At 39.7% G+C, this 4,642-nt stretch overlaps 1 long non-coding RNA gene across 1 annotated transcript; it reads right to left on the minus strand.

The window, feature by feature from the left end:
• Positions 1-987: 987 nt before the first annotated feature.
• On the minus strand, positions 988-3,772 carry LOC138042179 (uncharacterized). The gene is made up of 3 exons (XR_011130953.1): positions 3,673-3,772; positions 1,709-1,840; positions 988-1,032 (listed from the first exon to the last, which is right to left on the minus strand). It is a non-coding gene; the product is annotated as an uncharacterized lncRNA (long non-coding RNA).
• Between the last annotated feature and the right edge of the window lie 870 nt (positions 3,773-4,642).

A 4,642-nucleotide genomic window follows, 5' to 3' on the forward strand; every position in this document is an offset into this window, starting at 1 on the left:
ATGCTTCGTGTTGGATGTTAAAATTGGACTTGCATTCATTTTGGACATAGTCCTGCACTTAATTAGTGATTGACTTGATTCGGTAAAGAAATAAAAACCAAGGAAAAAAAACCGTTTTCGCTCTTTGGGGAAATTTACGATTCTTTTATCGCGCTATTTGCTTTTTTAGGATTAGGCTTTAACACTGACCAATAACAAAAAACGCACATAATCTGCGAGCAACCTCTCCACCAGCACCGTGAAGGGCGTGTGAACAAGTCACAGTTGAATGATATGTACTTGCTTCGTATGGGGGAAAATGGGGCGAGATTTTTGCATTTGTGAAGCGCTCTTAAGTCAGTTGAGTGCCTAAGGTAATCGCGTGATACCTCGCCCCCTTTTCCACTATTTAATGATAAGTAGAAAGCCAGTCACAGCCTACAAAATCTTCCCGCCCTATGGGAATATGCTGCATGAAAATTTCGTAGGATTGTAATTGGTTAATCGCGCCGCTTTCTGTTCTTCTGGTTTTAGAGGCCCACCTTCAAGCGAAAAGCTCTTCGACTGTTTGTTTTTGTTATGGAAATTCGCACTGCTCATCATAGCGATCTGATTGGATGAATTTCAGCTTTGGCGGAATTTTCATATATTAAAATTGTTCCACACCACCCAATGCCCGTCGGTTGAAGGTGGGCATTTAACATTGTCAGATGCCCAGAAAATCTTCGCATACACCTTATTCCAAAATGGCCGCTGATTTATGCGGATACAAATTGGCCCTTGTTGCCTCGTTCAAGATAAAATATTCTTTTAAATTTTAAGCTTAAGAAAGAGGCATCAAGGGCTTATTTGAATAAAAACAAAAGAATATTTAAATGAGGCCATTTTGGAATAAGGTGTATGTAGTTGTTCAATGTAGACTCGACCCAGTGTCTCTCTGGCGCTTGCAATTCTTCCCGACGTCTTTGTTAAAAGCAAAATTAATCTAATGGTCAGGATCTTCACCTTCGTTCAAAAGACTAGGAACTTTCTGAATCTTCACTGGCCGAGGAGCTATTAAAAAATGTTAAAGATTATCTATTAACTGAAGTAACGAGAAGATTAGGTTACCCATGCAGTTTAAAGAAAACAAGGTCTATATACTCATTGCTTGGACAAAGTGGTCGTTATGTTCTACAAGTTTTTGAGACGACTTCAGTAAAATGTGTTCGAAGAAAAACTGCTTAGGAAATTTGTTGCCCAAACATGGAATATTTCTTTGCACCCAGTGGCGGATCAAGGGGAGCCTTCCCCCCCCCCCCCCTTAGTTTTGGTTTTGGACCGAAGCCACCAAAACACCATAAAACACTAACACTGTGAAAGGGCAAAAACAAAATGTTTGAGAGCGGACCCCCACCTTACCTCCAGGTTTGGATCCGCCACTGGCACATATGTTGAAACGGCAGAGACTGGGAAATGTTGTCCTCTTTGTTATTAGAGAGAAGAAAACTGACACCCAGATTACTCAATTTAACATCCCTGCGAAGGTCATGGCAAAGTGGAAGGGAAAAATTGAGAGAGGAAGAAAAATTGATTTTCACTTGTTTGACTCTTGGTTGGAGCGATGATTAATGCAAAGCTCTGTTGCTTGACTTCCTGGATGTCAAGAAAACTCCCTGACGGTGTTCAGATTTTAAAAAATACGAATTACGCAATGACGTTTTTCAATACCCTAAGAACAACTTAGTACCTCCTTCTGCGAAGCCCATCAATGCAGTGGAGCAGCAGCACAACCAAAGCACCGGCAGTGGAGAGGCCGTTGGCCACGAAACAAAACACATGACGCATATAATCTCCGCACTCTGCGCAATGCGTACCCTGACTGAAGACAAAAATAAGAGAACAAGTTGTAGTACTTGGGAGGTGCAATATAGAGTAGGAGATGATAAATGTTAGCCCCGGTAAATGAAAACTACGCTTTACAAACAATAGGGAGTTTTTTATGAAACGACGACAGCTGCGGAAACGACAAATGCCAAAAGACAGTGATCTGATCAATGATTAAAATCGGCTGAATGTGCATCACACATTTTAGTGCATATTTTTGCGGTACTCTGCACAACGAATGTACGACGTGAACGAGACGGAACAATCGCTGAAGACTTAGTGCAAAGTTATATTTTGAGGTGACGTTTTCGTGAGAGTCGCCGTCGTATTTCCGCTTAATTTAAGTCTGTAATGTGTCGGGGACACTTGGAAAAAAAAAAAGAGTGGACTTAACGGTAGTCGATTATATGACCTTCGTAATTGTAAACGATCATATATATTATTGCTGCGGGCCTATCTTCGTGACAGTGTGGGACCTGGGCTCTTTATATATGCTTTTCAACACTAGCTCAATCCGTTCACCGCGATATTTTTCGCTCGTTGGAGATGATTTTGGGAAGATGCAGTAAGTAGGATCAGCGGCATTAGCTGGTGGTTCTCTTGCCTTCGTGGAATCATCCTTGTGCATTCGTCGATCCGTAGGTAAAGATTTATCAATCGCAGGAAGTATTCATCAAGGTCTCAAAAGGTTTAGTGGCCTCTTTACGTTCCTTGTTTTAGCCACATTACACTAGCTTCATACTTCGATAGACGTTCTTTACATAAATGCATCGTCTTCACGGCATCTCCGCCCGTGTAGTGATTCCAACCTCCAAAGTTCTCCCATCGAACGCACTTCGTAATCAATGATAATTTGCTCCCAGAATTTTTCTCATAAAAAGTGATGAATGGTCAGGCAGGATTCGGTGGAATATGAGTATTCCAATTTCAAAAAGGCATTACGATTCATACGGCGTTTACGAAAGGCAATCACGTGTCGTACACTGGTTTCTTAATCCAGATACCAACCCCCGCCCGACAGGGATTGAAGGGAAGCAGTGAATATGTCAAGTCTCAAGACCGTCTCATTTATATTACTGTAGTTTATTCACTCGAAAAATGGAACTAATGACCACTGCAATTCGCGCTTTAACTTAATGTGAAAAAAAAAATTAAAGTAAACTAGGAAATGATCAACATGTCAGCCTCGGTGGCGAAGCTACTCGATTCTCTTTTATTTTCTTCAATCTTTCTGGGTTTAGTATTTTACTAGCAAACGACATGTCCTCTCAAAGGGCCATTTGCGCAGTTATTTTGAAGACACGCACCAGCTTAGTTATATATGATTCAGCGAAGTCTAGCTCAGAGAAAAGTATTTCAGTCCTGTCGCATGAATGATAGTACTCGACGCTTATTTAAACCATCTCGAGAAGTATGTGCTCAGATCCTCAAACTTCATTTTATAAGATTGAATTTCTTCCCTTACCATTCTTTTTTGCTTCCAAGCGACTTTCGAAAGCACTTCAATAATCCGAGATTACTACTAGTCTCAAATAACTTTCAGCACTATTTGTGCATATATTTTTATGCAAATAATTATGCCTGTCTTTGTTGTCGTGTTTCTTGGTCCCCTCGCAATACTAGTTCATTCCTATTTTTCACCATGATAACCAATAATATTATCTCTTTTACGACATTCCTAATTTTAGTTAGACAAGATGTACTTTTGTGGAGAATTTAATAAAAATACTTCTTGCTCTTTTGTTACTTATTTATTGGTTGAGAAACAACAACAACAAAAACGATATATTGATTCGTTTTCTCAACGTTTTTCCAGCAGTGACTCACCTTCCTTCAGGAAATAAGTTTTGGACCACGAGGATCAGGGGCCCTCCAATAACATATGACATCAAACTCATGACGGCAAATATGAAACCAGAATTTCTCTGAAATTGAAAAGACAAAGCTATTACATATACGCTAAAGATGAAAACATCGTGGAAAGGGGTACATCAAACGTTACCCAGAAAACTTGTTATAATGTTTTATAATAAAGTTTTTTAAAATGAATTTCGGAATAACGGAGGAGACCTGGATATGATTTTAGACAGCCACTCCATGTTGTGTTGTTTTGCCAAAGTTGTTCGGCTTTATCAAACCCAAAATAATTTCTCTCATAAAAAGTTCTAGAACTTGTGAAAATAATACGAAACGGTCAATAAAAATTAGCTGAAAAATTACTTGAACTTTATTCATCTTGTTTTCGCCAATTAGTTCTGTTGCGAAGTTGAGGGAACAAACGAGCATCGAGGAAAAGCCAAGCCCGAGAAGCACAACAGAAGGATAGATCATGACTGTGTTGGATTGAGTGATGAAATAAGACATGACTCCTGAGCAGACAACAAGTAGAGCAGCAATGGTAAAACACCCCTAAAACAGATTCAAAATGAAAAGAATGTTAGCAAACGAGCAGACATGATCATCCGATGAGAGGAGTGCATAACATGATCTTTTTAAGGTCGATTACGTGTCGAGCAAATTTAACTACCTCAAATCCTCTATTAAGCCCCCCCCTCTCAAATAAGCCCCCCCTCTCTATTAAGCCCCCCCCCCCCCCTCTCCCCCTCCCCCAATCGTACCGTAGAATTATAGTATCATAAATTTCAAGGCTGTTTATAAAACATTTACATGTAAGAGATAACAAATGTAAATTTAAGAGGAGTTTTCCAGAGATTTTCATTTGTAAGTTGTGTGCGACAAATCAATACAAGTAACCATTCTCATAAAAATTACCGAAGAACATGAGGCCGAAAGCACA

The sequence above is a fragment of the Montipora capricornis genome, chromosome 3 (assembly GCF_036669925.1).
Source record: "Montipora capricornis isolate CH-2021 chromosome 3, ASM3666992v2, whole genome shotgun sequence".
Classification (NCBI taxonomy): domain Eukaryota; kingdom Metazoa; phylum Cnidaria; class Anthozoa; order Scleractinia; family Acroporidae; genus Montipora; species Montipora capricornis.